Source organism: Apus apus, unplaced genomic scaffold (genome assembly GCF_020740795.1).
Source record: "Apus apus isolate bApuApu2 unplaced genomic scaffold, bApuApu2.pri.cur manual_scaffold_83_ctg1, whole genome shotgun sequence".
Classification (NCBI taxonomy): domain Eukaryota; kingdom Metazoa; phylum Chordata; class Aves; order Apodiformes; family Apodidae; genus Apus; species Apus apus.
Genome location: NW_026248880.1, coordinates 19,999 through 37,572, shown reverse-complemented (window position 1 = coordinate 37,572; position 17,574 = coordinate 19,999).

Below are 17,574 nucleotides of genomic sequence, written 5' to 3'. Positions count from 1 at the left end.
CAGCAGAGCATCCTGTTCTGGGAACCCCAACCCTAAACCTAACCCTAACCTCAGAACTAGCCCTAAACCAAATCTTAGCCCTAAACTTAAGTCTTAAACCTAAATTAAAACTTTCCCTTAATCCTAACTCCAAACCTGACCCTGTCCTTAACCTGGAGAAGCCCAGCACTAAACATAGTCCCAGCTTTAGCCATACTTTTAATCCGAACCCAAACCTTATTCCTAACCCTAAATTTAAATCCTAACCTTAGCCCTTGCCCTAACCTTAGCCCTAAACCTGACTCTAAACCTAACCCTATTTCTAATCCAAATCCTAGCCCTAACCCTAAACCTGACCTCAACCTTAACCCTAAACCTGACCTTAACCCTAGCCCTATTCCTAATCCTAATCCTAATCCTAACCTCAGCCCTAATCCTAACCCTAACCTGGACCCTATGCCTAATTTCAATCCCAATCCTAACCCTAGACCTATTCCTAACCCTAACCCCAGACCTATTCCTAACCCTAACCTTACCCCTAACCCTTTTCCCAATCCCAGTCCCAACCCTGGTCCCAGCCCTCACCCTGCAGCAGCCAGAGAAAGCCAAATCCTGCTCAGCCCAGGAGCCACAGCCCCCCATCCCCACTCCCCAGTTCCCCACCCCACCAGCACCCAAAGGTGCTGCAGAAGGACTGGGGTGGGGGGTCCCCATGTCCTGTTCCCCAGAGAGGGGGGCTCAGCACCAAAGACCCTCCCAGCCCCCATGGGGTCCCATTGCTGGTGCCCATCACAGGAGCTCCTGGACCAATGGTGATTTCTTGCCTCAAATACCTGGTAGTAAATAAATGAGGGGACGTGGCATCACCCTCCTGGAGCTGGGAGATGAACAGAGTCACTGGCACCTCCTCCCCACCTCTGCAGCCACCTTCCTCTGGCACCCATCTCTTATTTAGAGGCTTGCACAGCTTCCAGGGGGTTTTTCCACATGGAAAGGATGCTGCCTGTTGCCTGGCTGTGTCACCAAGAAGGGAAAAAAAGGGAACAGGCCCCATGTATTGATTTATTTTCGGAGAGCAGGGGGAAGACACAGCAGCTCCCACAGCTTGTGTCCTTTCAGAGGGGCATCGGCACAAGGATGGGGCTGTGGAGCCATCCTGGCCACAGGATCACACCAGGACACCTCCCCTTGCAAAGAATAAATCCCAGTTTGCAAAGTCCTCTGGAGCCCCATGGATGTCCCAGCTCCACCTCAAGGGGAGCAGAGTTTCTGGTGAGGGATGGGACGTCACCCTCCAGCACCCAGCAGCCACTGGCCCTGTTGCCAGGCTGCTCCCAGCCCCATCCAACCTGCCCTTCAACACTGCCAGGGATGGGGCAGCCACAGCTTCCCTGGGCAACCTGGGCCAGGCTCTCCACACCCTCACAGCCCAGAATTTCTCCCTCACATCTCAGCTCCAGCTCCCTCTGCCAGCTGGAAACCCTTCCCCCTGCTCCCATCCCTCCTGCCCTTGTCCCAAGCCCCTCCCCAGCTTTCCTGGAGCCCCTTCAGGCCCTGGAAGGTGCTCTCAGCTCTCCCTGGAGCCTTCTCTTCTCCAGGCTCAACACCCCAACTCTCCCAGCCTGGCTCCAGAGCAGAGCTGCTCCAGCCCTCCCAGCATCTCCGGGGCCTCCTCTGGCCTCTCTCCAACAGCTCCGTGTCCTTCCTGTGCTGGGGACCCCAGAGCTGTTCCCAGCCCTGCAGGGGGGTCTCAGCAGAGCAGAGCAGAGGGGACAATCCCCTCCCTGGCCCTGCTGCTCACGCTGCTGGTGACACAGCCCAGGACAGGGTTGGCTTTGATGGGTCACATTGAGCTTCTCATCACCCTACAGCCCAAAGTCCTTTTCCTCAGGACTGTTCTCAATCCATCCTCCCTACAACCTCCCTTTGTGCCCATGATTGTCCCAGCCAAGGTGCAGGACCCTGCACTTGCCCTTATTGAACTTCATGAGGTTGGCACGTGCCCACCTCTCCAGCCTGCCCAGGTTTCTCTGTATGCCATCCCTTCCCTCCAGCATGTCCCACATCACACAGCTTGGTGTCAGCAGACCCTGAACCTTGGGGGACATTACTGGGTTCCCTCCAGACCCACAAGTCCCAGGGCCACATCTACCCATGGCCAAGGGGCATGGAACAGCTCGAGGAAAGGGAGGAGAAAAGTCCTCCACTGGTTTTAGCTTTTGAAATGCTCATTATAAATAGCTCCTCAATGTCTTCTGAGTCACCCAGCAGAAACATGCAAGCGAACACCAAACTGGGAAGAGGCTGGGAAGTGGTTACAAGGCAGAGGAGGGGAAGTCATCACTTCAGGAAGGGGGCTGCACCCGCAGCTTTTTCCCTAATCCTATGGTCCTTCACCTCTGGTGAGCAGAGGGCTTTGGGGATGTCCTGGTCTGGAGGGAGGTGTCCCTGCCCATGGCAGGGGGCTGGGAGTGGATGATCTTGAAGGTCCCTTCCAACCCAAACCATTGCTGTGAGGTTGTCCTTTACCGGCTGTGACACCCGGGCCAAGCCCTGAACCCTTCTGTGCCAAAACAAAACACCTAGATTTGAATATTTTCCAGGGGAGAACCTGAAACCACCTCCTTTTTTTGTTTGAAAATCACCCATTGCTGCAAGGCAGGCGAGACCCCCCACCCAAGCTCCACACCCCCCCCCCCCCATAACACCAACCCTTGGGGGTCATCACCCACTGCTGCAAGGCAGGCGAGACCCCCCACCCAAGCTCCAACCCCCCCATAACACCAACCCTTGGGGGTCATCACCCACTGCTGCAAGGCAGGCGAGACTCCCCACCCACCCTTGACCCAGGGGGGTTGAGGTCCAAGCTGCCAGGCTGCCCGTTCCCTGCACTCTGCCGGTTCTCCACCACCCAAATGCCCCCCTCCCCCTTGTCGCCCCCCTCCCCCCTGTTGCCAAATCCCCCCCTAAACCCTCCCCGCCCTCTTCCCGTGCTGATGGAGCAGCGGCAGCAGACAAAGCATCTCCCGGCGCTCTCCATCCCCCTCGCTCCCCCCCCCCCCCTCCAGCCAGACCCATCCATTAAGGAGGACAGCTCAGCCCTTTGCAAGGAGAAAGCTGGACCAGCAGAAAGTCCCAGGCAGCTCCGGGCCCTGCCTGCCTTGCTGGCTGCAGCCCAGGGCAGCTCTTCCAGAGCCACGTGGGAGTCGGGAAACAAAAGCAAAAAAACAGGAATTGGGGTTGGAGGAAAGGGGGGGGGGGGCAGGAAGGATTCCCAGAAAAGAACTGCAGCATCCATCACTGGAGCTGGGGAATCCTGCATCCCTCCTGGGAGAGCTGCTGGGATGGATGCTCGTCCTCTCGGAGCACAAGGAGCAGCACAGCTCCCTGGGGGGATGTGATGGGGCTTGGGTGGAGATGAGCTACCCTGGGAGGTGGCCAAGTCTGTGGTGTCCCAGTCTGCCCGTGGAGATAATGCTGGCTCCACCACCTGCATCTACTCCAACATCTGGCTGGCAGCTGGTGAGCAGTGGTCATTAATTCCTCGATACTTTCAAACCTCTCACTGCTGTGAAGCTGAGGATGCCCCAGGGTGATGGAGAGGAAGCTCCTGGCCAGGGTGCCCCTTCACCCAGGGAACGTCCCCAGGCATGGAAATGTGTAGGGTGCCAAGAAGCTTCTCCTCCATCTTCTCCACAAGGCAACTCTGAGCTCCAGGGCTGGGGGCCCACGTGGGTGGGTGATGCTGAAGATGCCCCAGACATCTCCTGGCAGAGGCACGAGCTGCCCAAGGCTTTGTGAAAGCCCTGAGAACATCACACATAGATGCTTACAGATCCTGAAGACCCCAACAAAGGTGCACCTGGCTGCCCTCACCCTGCTGAACCCCTGGACCCTGGGCACTGGGTGCCTGGTGGGGAGTGGAGCTGCCCAGCCAAGCTGGATGGGGCAGGGCAATGGAGTCTAATCAAATCCCAGACTGGTTTGGGTTGGAAGGGACCTTAAAGCCCATCCAGTCCCACCCCTGCATGGGCAGGGACACCTCCCAGCAGCCCAGGCTGCTCCAAGCCCCATCCAACCTGCCCTTCAACACTGCCAGGGATGGGGCAGCCACAGCTTCTCTGGGCAACCTGGGCCAGGCTCTCCCCACCCTCACAGCCCAGAATTTCTCCCTCACATCTCATCTCCAGCTCCCCTCTGCCAGCTTGAAACCCTTCCCCATTTTCCACTTGAATCACACAACCCAGGGACTGGCAGCAGCCATGAGGCAGAAGTTGGGGCTGGGCTCAGCAGCTGTCTTTGGCTTTGCAGCTGCTCTGAGACCTCCAAAAGGCCCAGAACACTTTGCCAGGCAGCTCGTGACCTCCACGTCCCAGCCGGTGTCATCCCTCGGGTACCCACAGAGTTAATGTCACCTGGGCAAGCCACAGGATCACAGAATCACAGAAGGGTTTGGGTTGGAAGCAACCTTTAAAGGTCATCTGGTCTGACCCTCCTGGATGCCACATCTCTGCCACCAACTCTGCCCTTCATCGCACTGGCAGAGAAGCAGGGAGTACTGGTGAGGATGCAGAAGGTGGGGAGGGATCAGGGTTTCCCTCTGATGTGCACCCAGGCCACACAGGGAGCAGCAGGTAGGGACACCAGCAACATCACGAATGTCACCTCATGCCATCAGCCCTTCTCCCGGGCAGCCCCTGGGCTGGGATCCTGGAGGAAGCAGCTCCCAGGTGGGTACATCAGGGAGATAACACGGGGATGGTGCGTTACGTGTCACCCTGGCATGAGCTCTGAGGGGGACACATTGTCCAGGTCCTGGCATTGACCTGGGGACACATCGCCCGGGTCCTGGCACTGACCTGGAGATACACCACACATGTGATGGAATTGACTTAGGGACACACCATCAAGGTCCTGGCATTGACCTGGGGACACATCACCCAGGTCCTGGCATTGACTTGGGGACACATCACCCAGGTCCTGCCACCAACCTGGGATAACAAGCACAGACACTAACAACGCTCCTGCCCAAATCCACAAGAACCATCTTTGTCCCCCTGGTGGGACACAGGCCCTTCCTTCTGCCAGGCTCCTGGCCACTCAGCCAACCACAGCCTGGGGCTGGAAGAGCTGTGGCCACTGCCACAGTCCCTCCTCCACCACACGCCTGGCACCGACCCTGTCACCAGCACCGAGCCTGGTGACACTTGGCCAGTTCAAGCGTCCTGGTGGCTGCTCCTGCCTGGCAGCTGGCAGCAGTGACACAGCCAGGAGAGCTGGGCAAGGAGCGGGCAGCCCTGCCTGCAGCTCTGCCTGCACCCTCAAGGAAGCCTTGACCTCCCCCCCCGCCGCTGAGCAGGGGCCTTTCCTGCAGGGATGCTCAGAGCAGCGTCTCCTCCTCCGTGTTTTCCATCCGCAGAGCTCGGCTGCTTCTCCCCCAGCTCTGGCTGCTGTCAAATGCTGGGAGAGCATCAGCACCAGCTCTGGAAAATCCAGCATCCCACCCTACTGCTAAACCGGGGCAGGAGCCGCCCGTCCGGGAACACGCTTCCCACTGGGAGGGGTTGGGAAAATAAGGAGCTGGAAATAGGTTAAAACGTGACCTGGATAATGCAAAATGGCACTTGACTGGCTGCCACCCGCCGAGAAAACGCAGCTCACAGACCACAAGCATGGGAGACCCAGCCCCTCCGTGGGTCTTGAGAAGCTTTTCCACCTCTAGACATCCTCAAGCAGGGTCAACCATCTCCTAGGTTAGATCCTGGGTACAAAGGGGGAAGCCTCTGGGCTCACCCATTCCTGCCTCTCCCACCCTGGGTGGCTGGAGGGGCACAGACAGTCCAGCTGTGCTGAGTTTCTATAGCAATCCACCTTGCTTTAAAACCCATGAACCAGCAGCTGCAAGTCAGCAGAGACATTCCAGCCCGAGGAAACCCAGGGATAACGTGGCATTTCAAGACCTTTGTGTGTTTTGCTTCAAGCAAAGGACACGGGCACATGTTCCGGCAGCAGGATGAAAGGATCTCTGCAGGGAACAAAGCACACGCAGCACCCGAGAGGGAGCCAGGGGAGCTGGGGGGGTGGTGAGGAGGACGCTGCCCACTGAGAAGGTTGGACCCAGCACCCATGGCAGCGTGGGTGGGGGGGGGCAGGTGGATCAGCAGCTCGTGGTGCCTCCGGAACGCGGCTCTGAGCCCCACGTTGTGTGTAGGTGGGGAGAGATGTTGGAGGCTGTTTCTGAGGGAGGCAGACTTGGCAGCTGAAGGTCACCTCGTCAAGGTGCGAAAAGCGGGTGGGGGCAGAGGGCAAGGTGTGGGGCTGGGGCAGGAGTGGGCAGCAGCTTCCCTCACAGCCCCACGGGCACCAAAAACACCATCTCCAGGGAAACTGAGGTGGCTCCGGAGCACATCCCCACGGAGCAAGGTGGCCCCTGGGCACAACGGTCCCAGCACGGGCTGCTGAGACCTGCGCCCGAGCACGTGGAGCTGGCACCGCCAGACAAAGGAATCCAAGCAGGGATCCACCTTCCTCCTTGTCCCCCCTACACCCACATCCCTTCCCCGCTGGATCAGCTCATCCCTCTGGCAATGTGAGGGCTTATCCCAGCAACCGCCAGCAGGTCAAAGGAGCATCCAAGATTTCCCAGTTCCCAGCAGGCTGAGCATCCAGGTACCCGGAATCGCCTGCGCGGAGCCAGCTCCCCAGCAGCTGTGGAGCCTGCTGAGTGCTCCAGCAGAGCCTGGGGGTCTCTGCATCCCCAGCTGAGCCCGTGGGAGGTGGGAATTCAGGCACCACATTTCCCTGTTTGCCAGCTCAGCCCCTCATCCCACGTGGAATCTCCAGAACATCACCCTTCACAGCTTCCAGGGAGCACTGTCATCCCTCCGCAAGGTCGTGCCACGCTGGTTAAGCAAAGCCCCTCGTGGCTGCCCCGTGGGACAAGATCCCCAGGACCCCCAGAGCCCCTTCCCCACCTCTCTGCCTGCAAACAGATACAGCAACACCTGGACCCCCTAGACTTGTTGCGTGGGTGTGCCTGTGTGGGTGGGTGGCTTCTCTTGCCCTGTGTGGAGCCACCATTCAGGGCCACCATTCAGGGCCACCATTCAGAGGCCTGACCTGCATTTCACAAAGTCACCCCAGCCCCCCGCTGGGCCAGGAGCCTCCTGCCCCCGCAGGAAACCATCACGGGGTGAGGGAGGCTGAGGAAACAGGGAGACGCTGTTCACACCAGCCCTCCAGCACACAGCCCTTCAGTCGGCTGCCAGAGATCACCTGCTCTGGGCTAACACAGGTGGCTAGCAGGGAACCAGAGGGGGGCCAGAGCCTCTTGTCATTCCCACGCCACCCCCTCCCCGCCAGCTGTCAGGCAGGAGGAACTTTTTCCTGCCTCCCCTCTCCCCATTACCCCCCTCACTCCTTCACCCAGCATCACCCCCCGGAGCATCCTGCCTTCTCGACGAGGTGTCCCCCCCCGCTCCTCCATCCCCGGTGCCAAAGGGAAGGGACTCACAGGTCAGACGCAGCCGCCTGGTAGGGTTGGCTCCGGCAGAGGATGGAGTGTCCGCAGCCCTGGCCCATGGCTCCGCATGCTTCGGCAGCCCTGCCAGGCGGGCAGCGGGGGTTCGGCGAGGGCTGCCGGGGGGCTGCAGGCAACGAGGAGCCGCCGCTGCTCCCGCTCCTGGGTGCTGGCTGGGAACGGCGGCGCTCAGCGAGGGTGTCTCCAGCCCGCTGCTGTCACCGAGCCCGATGCAGCGCGCCGAGGCGTGCGGGAGGGGAGGGGGGAGGAGAAGGTGGGGGGGGGGGAGTGCGGAGTCGGGTAGTGGGGGGGTGGGCCCGGTGATTGACGGCTCCGCTGCGGCTCCGCGGGGCCGGGCGGGGGCTGAACCGCTCCTCTGGAAGGGCCGATGGGGTCCGCGGCTGCAGGCGCCGCCGCCCGCCGGGGGCAGCGCCCGGGCTCGCCCTGCGCGCCGCGCCGCTGCCGGGGGCCGCCGCCTTTGTCTGCTGAGACCCACCCGGCTCTGCCCGCCCCGCGCTCCCACCAGCAGCTTCTTGCCCCGAGGGCGCCCGGCAGCCCGTGAGCGATATGGGGCAGCAGCACTGGTCTCACACAGGAGGGTCCCCCCCCCCAGGGGCAGCGCTGCTCCTGCAGGAGGGTCCCTCAGCACCCCATGGGCAGAGAGGCCAGGAGAGGACTTGGGGAAGTTTCTCATGTATTCGCCCTGCTCTTAAACTTGGCCTCAGCATCTCTTGGCTGCTGGCAACGCAGGGTGATGGACCTTTAGTCTGAGCCAGTGTGGCCACGCTGGGGTTATTGTTCCCATCCCAAGGGAATCCAGGAGCGTGTCTGAGGTCTCCCCACGCCACATGAACCCAGAAGCATCTATGGAGTCTCCTCCACCTCAGGTGAACCCATGAGCATCTCTGGGGTCCACACAACCCTCTGCAGGTACCTGCATCCTCCCCTTGATCTCCACGTGCTGCACAGTTGCACCAACCCACAGCCCCAAACTGCAAACTCCCTTTCATTTAAGGAGATTTTGCACCAGGAGGAGCTATTTCCATTGCTCCTTATTAGCCTTGCAGATCTCCACCCCTCCAGGGGTGACTTTTTGTGGGGAGAGGGGAGGAACATGCTTTAAAATCAACGTGATTATGCTGCTGCTTCCCTGCTCCACCCTGAACCCACCAGCTGGGACTTCAGGAGCAGTAGGTGCTGAGAGATTAGCACTCAAATCCCTACAGTTCCTGTCAAATTCACAAGGATTAACACCCCTGTGGTCTGCATAAATACTGTATCAACTGCTGGGGGAAACTGAGGCCCAGACCTGCCAAGACTTACCCAAATTTTATCCCACTATTAGAAGCCAGAGCTAATTTGGGATCAGTTTAAAGACCATCGCTTTAACCCCCTGTTTCCATCCCTGGTTGTAGTTTTCATGAGGTTCTCATCCTGTGGATGAGCTCACGTGGGCTTTAGGAGCACGTCCCTTTTGGGGGGATGAAGCTGCTGTGGGGACACCATGGGATGCCCTGGGGGCTGGGAGCCATCCCAGTGCTCACCCATCTTACATGGAATCACAGAGTGGTTTGGGTGGGAAGGGACCTTTAAAGATCACCTGGATCAACCCCCACTGCAGTGAACTGGGACATCTCTAACTTGATCTTCTGGTACCAATTCCAAGGTGGGCAAAGCCTCTGCAGGCTCAAATCTTCAACCTGGTGATTTTATTTGTTACTCCCACTCATGTATTGATTTTTCCACGTCATTATTATTTTATTTCCTCCTGGATCCTGGGGGAAAATGGCAACCAGATGGTTCTCATTTGGCTGGCCAGAGAGCCCAGCACGAAGCAGCAGAGAAGATCAGGGCAGATCCAGGTGTGAAGCCCACCAGGAGGAGCCATCACGCCCCAGGGACCACCACATCAGTGCATTCCCAGCATCCAACCTGGTCTCCCCCATCAGGAACATGGCCTGGACTCTTCTTCCCAGATCCAAACCTTATTCCTGGGATTTAAATGATGTGTCTCCATGTCACCCTGGACTATTTTCTCCTCAAGAGAAAAGTCAGCCCCATATCCAAGCAGCTCCTGAGAGTCCTTCAAGATCGTCTAGTTCCAACCCCCTGCATGGGCAGGGACACCTCCCAGCAGCCCAGGCTGCTCCAAGCCCCATCCAACCTGCCCTTCAACACTGCCAGGGATGGGGCAGCCACAGCTTCCCTGGCCAACCTGGGCCAGGCTCTCCCCACCCTCACAGCCCAGAATTTCTCCCTCACATCTCAGCTCCAGCTCCCTCTGCCAGCTGGAAACCCTTCCCCCTGCTCCCAGCCCTCCCTGCCCTTGTCCCAAGCCCCTCCCCAGCTTTCCTGGAGCCCCTTCAGGCCCTGGAAGGTGCTCTCAGCTCTCCCTGGAGCCTTCTCCTCTCCAGGCTGAACACCCCAACTCTCCCAGCCTGGCTCCAGAGCAGAGCTGCTCCAGCCCTCCCAGCATCTCCGGGGCCTCCTCTGGCCTCTCTCCAACAGCTCCGTGTCTTTCTGGTGTTGGGGACCCCAGAACAGGACACAGCATCCCAGGAGAAGCCCAGGAACCCCATGGCTCTGCCAAGCACCCTCCTTCATGCATCCATCCCCCCGTGCATCCTGAATAACTGCCAGGCAGCCCTGGGTTTTGCTCCTACACCAAAATGCATCCCCTCTGCAACCATCTCGTGTGCTTCTGTGAGCTTGTGGACAAACTGGGGCTGCCACGTGCCTCCTCCCCAGCCCCCAGCAGATCCCATCACTCCAAATTCTGCTCAGTGTTGGGGCTGGTTCTCTTTAATATCTTTATCAGAGACCTGGAGGAGGGGATTGAGAGCACCCTCAGTCACTTTGTAGATGACACCAAGTTGGGTGGGAGTGTGAAGTAGGCAGGCTCTGCAGAGGGATCTGGCCAGGCTGGATCCATGTCCCCAGGACAATTGTGTGATGTTCAACCAGGCTCAGTGTTGGGTCCTGCACTGGGGTGACAACATCCCCAGCACTCCAGGCTTGGGGCAGAGTGGCTGGAAAGTGCCCGGGGGAAAAGGGCCTGGGGGGGTTGGTTGACAGAGGCTGGAGATGAGCCAGAGAGTGCCCAGGTGGCCAAGGAGGCCACCAGCATCCTGGCTGTGTCACCACAAGGTGGGCAGCAGGAGCAGGGCAGGGATCGTGCCCCTGTGCTGGGCACTGGGGAGGGGGCACCTGGAGTCCTGGGGGCAGGTCTGGCCCCTCAGGACAAGAAGGACATGGAGGGGCTGGAGCGTGTCCAGAGAAGGGCAAGGGAGCTGGGGAAGGGGCTGGAGCAGAAGGAGAAGGGGCTGGAGAACTTGTGAGGAGCAGCTGGGGGAGCTGGGGGTGTCCAGCCTGGAGCAAAGGAGGCTGAGGGGAGACCTGCTGGCTCTGCAGCTCCTGAGAGGAGGTTGGAGCCAGGGGGGTCGGGCTCTGCTCCCCAGGAACAAGCGACAGGACCAGAGGGAACGGCCTCAAGTTGTGCCAGGGGAGGCTGAGGTTGGATCTGGGGAACAATTCCTTCCTGGCAAGGGTTGTCAGGGCCTGGCCCAGGCTGCCCAGGGCAGGGGGGGAGTCCCCATCCCTGGAGGGGTTTCCAAGCCCTGGAGATGGTGCTGAGGGACACGGGGCAGGGGTGGCCTGGGCAGGGCTGGGGAAGGGTTGGACTGGAGGATCTGAAAGGTCTTTTCCACCCAAAGGATTCCATGATTTCCATGTCCTGATCTCTCAGCCAAGGCGAGACGCAGGGATCTGGGGAAGCCAGATGTTTTTTGATGAGCTTTTCCTCCTGCTGTGGCCAAGCCAAGGGCTGCTGCACATCGTGCGTGGGAGCCCCGCACGGCCCAGACAGATGAGACCCCCCAGGATGCAGTGCAGGGTGTCAGAATTCCCACCACAGGGACTGCTGCTCCTGTAGGAATATCTACAGGAAGGTTCAGTTCCACCAAGCTGGTTTGTTGGGTCGTTGGGGTTTGGTTTTTTCCCTCTCTTGGATTTTTCCACCTTTATCCTCAACACGCTCAAAAACCCGAGGAGGGAAGAAAATGGCTAAAGGGAGAAAAGTGGGTTGTGGGGTTTTTTCCAGTTTCCCTGACATTTATCCCAGGAACGGGGGGGGGAGGGGAGGGTGTGTGTAAGAAAAGAAGAGAAAACACCCAGAGGAGCCCAGAGCCTTGTTTTTGTGGCAAGGTTGGTACAAGCTGTTCCCAGAAAAATAAATAAAAAATGAAATTAAAAGGAAAGAAATCTCAAGAAATTCTCAGTGAAGGAGGAAGAAGCTCAAAGAAATCCTTGATGATGGGGAAAATGATTTATCCCATGTGGAGTGGGCAGAGTGGGGCAGAGCCCCCCAAGCCTCCAGGTATTTTGGGGCAGGGATGGGGGTCCCAGGGGGTTGGGCAAGGCAGAGGGGGCAAGGATTTGGGGGGGGTTGGAGGGGGAAGGGGAAAGAAGGGGAAAGGGAAGGATGGGGAAGGAGGAAGGGAAAGTGGGAAGGAGGAAAAAGAAGGGGAAGGAAAGGGGAGAGAAGGGGAGGAAGAAGAGGGAAGGGGGAAGGAAAAGAAGAGGAAGGGCTAAAGGGGGAAAGGGGAAGGGGAAAGGGATGGATGGGGAAGAGGAAGGGAAGGATGGGGAAGGAGAAGGGGGAAGGGAAAACAGGAAGGGAAAAGGGGAAAGGGGAAGGTGAAAGGGGAAATGGGAGGGGGAAAGGGGACAGGGGGAAGGGAGAAAGGGAAGGGAAAGGGGAAGGGAAAGAGGAAAGAAGGGGAAGGGAAAAAGGAAAGGAGGGAAAGGGAAAGGGGAAGAGGAAAGAGAAAGAGAGGGAGAGGGAAGGATGGGGAAAGGGAAGGGGAAAGTGGGCAGGGGAAGGGAGAAGGGGGAAAAGCATTTAAAGGGAAGAGGCAAGAAAGGGAAAGGGAAGAATGGAGAAGAAGGGGAAGGAGGAGAGGAAAAGGGAAGGGAGAGGGCAAAGGGAAAAGGGGGAAGGGGAATGGGAAAGGGAAACCCCCGGGAGGGTTTCCCACCATTGCAGCCTGGCCCCAGCAGCCCCCCCCTCCCGCCATGTCCTCTGCCCCCCCCCCCTCGCCCTGGTGACAGGGACCGCAGCTGGTCCCTGCTCCCGAGGCCACATCCAGCCCTTGTAGCTGAAGGTGCCTCCAGCCTCCGCTGTCCCCTGCCTGCTCACGTCTGGCAGCCGGGGAGGGGACAGGGACCCGCCGGCTCATCCAGCCCAGGACTTCACACGGGTGTCCTTGCCCAGCGCTGGCCCGGGGGGGCGTGGGGGTATGGGGGGGTGTGAGGGGGGTGGGGTTGGGAACCCTCTGCACCCCCTCCCTTTCCCAACCTCCTTTTCCATCTGCCAGCGAAGGTTTCCCACCCCCCGTGGTCTGATGTGTCCCTGTCACCACGGGCTGGAGCAAAATAGAAGAGGGAAGGGCTTCAAGCTGCAGCAGGGGAGGTGCAGACTGGACATTAAGGACAATTTATTCACAGCAAGAGTGCTCAGACACTGGGAGGGGCTGCCCAGGGAGGTGGTGGGGTCACCATCCCTGGGTGTGTGGAAGGGTGGTTTGGATGTGGTGCTGGTGGATGTGGTTTAGGGGAGAACTTTGTGGAGCAGGGATGATGGTTGGACTGGCTGATCCCAAGGGGCTTTTCCAACCTGAATAGTCCTATGGTTCTGTGATTCTATGAACATCTGGTTGCCAGGGTGGCAGCACCTGTGATGGTGACACCCATCAGGATCAGAGCTGGAGAGACCCAGCCTGGCTGCGGGAACCATCAGGAATTATTGGGATGCTCCCACCTTCCTCCCAGGGTTCTGCTGGCTCTCACAGTCTGGGCACCCTGTGGACACCAAATCCGCTGGTTCCCCATCCCTGGGGACACTGGAGGACCAGGACGGGTTGTCTCTGTACTCCAGGAATGGGTTGTCCTTGTGACCTGCACCCCAAAAGTGCTGGAGATGAGGTGTCCTTGCACCCTCAGTGTCCCCAAACCCTTGGGACTGCCCATGGGTGCACCCAAGGTGCAGGATGGGGTGGGGAGCTTCTCTTCCCATCCATGTCCAGGGGAAAAATAAAACAAGGGCCAAAAAGCCATGAGGACAGTGTGGGGGGAGGACAATCATGGAAGGATTTGGGTGGAAGGGACCTTTAAAGTTCTCCAATCCCATGAGCAGGGACCTCTCCAACTAGATCAGGTTGCTCAGAGCCCCATCCAACCTGGCCTGGAATGTTTGCAGGGATAGGGCACCTCCCACCTCTCTGGGCAAACCTGGAAGTCCCTCCCTGCCTCCATTCTCGCTTTCACAGAATGATGGAATCATGGAATGGTTTGGGTTGCCATGAACCTTTGAAGCTCATCTTATCTCCTGCCTTATCCCCATGGCTTGTGCCAAGTGCTGAGTCCTGCAGGCCTGACACAGGCTGGGGGTGAAGGGGCTGAGGGCAGCCCTGAGGAGAAAGAGTTAATCATGGACTGAATCATGGAATGGTTTGAGTTGGAAGGGACCTTAAAGCCCACCCAGTCCCACCCCTGCATGGGCAGGGACACCTCCCAGCAGCCCAGGCTGCTCCAAGCCCCATCCAACCTGCCCTTCAACACTGCCAGGGATGGGGCAGCCACAGCTTCCCTGGGCAACCTGGGCCAGGCTCTCCCCACCCTCACAGCCCAGAATTTCTCCCTCACATCTCAGCTCCAGCTCCCTCTGCCAGCTGCAAACCCTTCCCCCTGCTCCCAGCCCTCCCTGCCCTTGTCCCAAGCCCCTCCCCAGCTTTCCTGGAGCCCCTTCAGGCACTGGAAGGTGCTCTCAGGTCTCCCTGGAGCCTTCTCTTCTCCAGGCTCAACACCCCAACTCTCCCAGCCTGGCTCCAGAGCAGAGCTGCTCCAGCCCTCCCAGCATTTTTTGTAGACCCACCCCAACATCTCCATGTCTTTCCACAACACCAGAGTTGGATGCAATCAGGGTCCCTGGAAGTGTTCAAGCTTGGATGGGGCTTGGAGCAGCCTGGGCTGGTGGGAGGTGTCCCTGCCCATGCAGGGGGGTTGGAACTGGCTGAGCTTTCAGGTCCCTTCCAACCCAAATCATTCCGTGTTTCCATGAGACCCTGGCCCAGAGCCCTGGGATGTAACTCCCACCAGCCAGAGTTGTTGGTCCTTGCTCCAGGGCTTGGAGCAGGGATGTGGCCTGGGGACACCTCCTTCAGGCTGGACACACGTTCCCAGCTCCATGCCCAGCCAGGGTCAGAGGGGATCAGGAACAGGCACACTGGTCTCTCCCCCTCCCCAGAGGGACAGGGATGCCCATCGGGATATTCCCATCTCCCTGCTATCCCTGGTCCCTGGGATGGGCTCCAGCCCTGCCAGCACATGGGGGGGCTCTGCCAGGCAGCCTGCTCCCCACGTGCCACCCCCTGCCAACCTTGGATCCCTTGGGATTGCACAGTGGCACCTCCCTAGGAGGACACCAACCCCTGGGATCCAGGCATTGGGATCGGGGGCGTTGGGATTGGAGGAATCAGGATCTGGGCATTGGGATCAGGAGCATCAGGATGTGGGCATTGGGATCCAGGGCATCAGGATCAGGGCATCAGGATCAGGGTCATTGGGATTGGGAGCAATAGGCTCAGGGGGAATTGGGATCTGGGCATTGGGATCAGGAGCATTGGGATTGGAGGAACTGGGATCAGGGCATCACGATCTGGGCATTGGGATCAGGGACATTGGGACTGGGGGAACTGGGATCAGGACATCAGGATCTGGGCATTGGGATCAGGGACATTGGGACTGGGGGAACCGGGATCAGGGCATCAGGATCAGGGACATTGGGATCAGGGACATTGGGACTGGGGGAACTGGGATCAGGGCATCAGGATCTGGGCATTGGGATCAGGGACATTGGGACTGGGGGAACCTGGATCAGGGCATCAGGATCAGGGGCGTTGGGATTGGGAGCAATAGGATGGGGGGAATTGGGATCTGGGCACCGGGAGGCGGGGCTGAGGCCCCTGGAATTCTCTGCAGCAACAGGTGCCAGCGCCAGGGAGTGTGAGGGGGCCGGGGCGGTGACACGCGGGGCCGGCGCGCTGCGGGGCCGCGGGGCACACGGTAGCCATGGCAACCGCCCCGCGGGATGCGGCGGAGCAGGAGCCGATTTCAAGCGATTCTTCCTCCAAAAGGCTGCGGCTTTTCTCTCCCCCCTCTGCAGGTGCGGGAGCCGCTCCCCGCGGCTCCCCGGGGCTTTCCCCCTGCGGATCGGGATTTTCCCCCCTTTTGCTTTTCTGTGGGACACAAGGTCTGGGCACACGTACGTGTGTGTGCCTGGGGTCGGACACGCGTGTGCGTGGGGTTGTACACGTGTGTGCAGACCCGTGTGAGCATCCCCCGGGGACTCGTGCACACGCGCGTGGCTGTGCAAGTGTGCAGGTCTGTGCAGGCTGTGTTGGTGCAAGCATCCCCTGCACTGCCTGGGGGCGTGTGCACACGCGTGTGCACGGGGTTGAGAGTGTGGGAGATCCACGCACGCTCTGCGAGGGTAAAGCATCCCCCAGGGACTCGTGCACACGCGTGTGCGTGGGGTTTTGTGTGTGTGTGTGCAGATCCATGGGTGCTGTGTCAGGGTGAGCATCCACGGAGGAATTGTGCACACACATGTGCAAGGGGTCGTGTGTGCAGGTCTGTGCACGTGCTGTGCTGGTGTGAGCGTCCCCCAGCAGTGTGCACTGCCTGGGGATTTGTGCACACTCGTGTGCATGAGATTGTGCAAGCGTGAGCATCCCCCAGGGAGTTGTGCACACACTTGTGCACGTGATTGCGTGTGTGTGTGCAGATCCGTGCACAGGCTGTCAGTGTGAGCATCTGCCAGGGACACGTGAACACTCGTGTGCGTGGGAGTTGTGTGTGTGTGAGATCAGTGCACACTGTTTCTAGTGAGCACCCTGTGTGGGCCCGTGAACACGCATGTGCACGGGAACATGTGCCCGTGTGCAGACCCGTGCACACCCTGTTGGTGCAAGGGTCCCCCACGGATCCTCCCACGCGCGTGTGCACGGGGGTCACGCGCGGCTCTGTGCGTGCTGCATCCCAGGGACCTGGTCACACGCGTGTGCAAGGGACTGCACACCTGTGTGCGGACCCATGGACACCCCCTACCCGTGTGAACAACCCCTGGGGGCTCGTGCACACGCGTGTGCAAGGGCAAACCCCCCCCCACACACACACAAACAGCTCCAGCACCCCGGGGGGTCGGGAGAGGCGGCTCCCCCGTCCCGCGGGACCCCCCGGGGGGCATTTTCCCGGGCACCAGCCGCCCCTGCTCCCCCCCCGGCACCTGCTCCACCTTCATTCCCTTCTTTCCATCCCGTGATTTTTCCTCCCAAAGCGGCGCGGGGCGTGGGCGGCTGCTGGGGAGGGGGGAGGGCAGGGAGAGGCTTTCAAGGCTTCGAGCTGCCGAGTCCTTCCCTGCTCCGCCGTTTCAGCCTCTTCAAACCTTCCAAGGGTTTGTTTTGGGGTTGTTTTGGTTTTTTTTTCCCTTCCTCCCAGATTCCCACCACCGGGAGCCCCTTCCCAGGGCTCTGGGAAGCAACGCGGGGATCAGGGCGGGTTCCCACGTGCCGGGCCAGGGAGGAAGGCTGGGGGTTGGATTTCATAGGGTCATGGAATGGGTCTGGGTTGGGAGGGACCTCAAAGCCCATCCAGTCCCCCCCCTGCATGGGCAGGGCCACCTCCCAGCAGCCCAGGCTGCTCCAAGCCCCATCCAACCTGCCCTTCCTTTCCAACCCAAACCATTCCATGATTCCCAACATCCTTCCCCAGCTAAAGCCCAATTCATGGCCAGGTAAACCGAGGGCAGAGGGAGGTGATGATCCCACATCCCTGGTCATCCCTTAGGGAGCAGCCTGAGGTGGGGAGGCAGCTCCCTGCTCCCAGGAAAAAAAAACAAAAAAACAACCAAACCACCAAACAAGCCACAGCCAGGGATGGAGAAAAGGCAGAAGGGGGGAATAGAACTGGGTGAGAGGCTGAAAGGAGCTGGTGACAGTTTAATGGGGCTGCTGATGAAA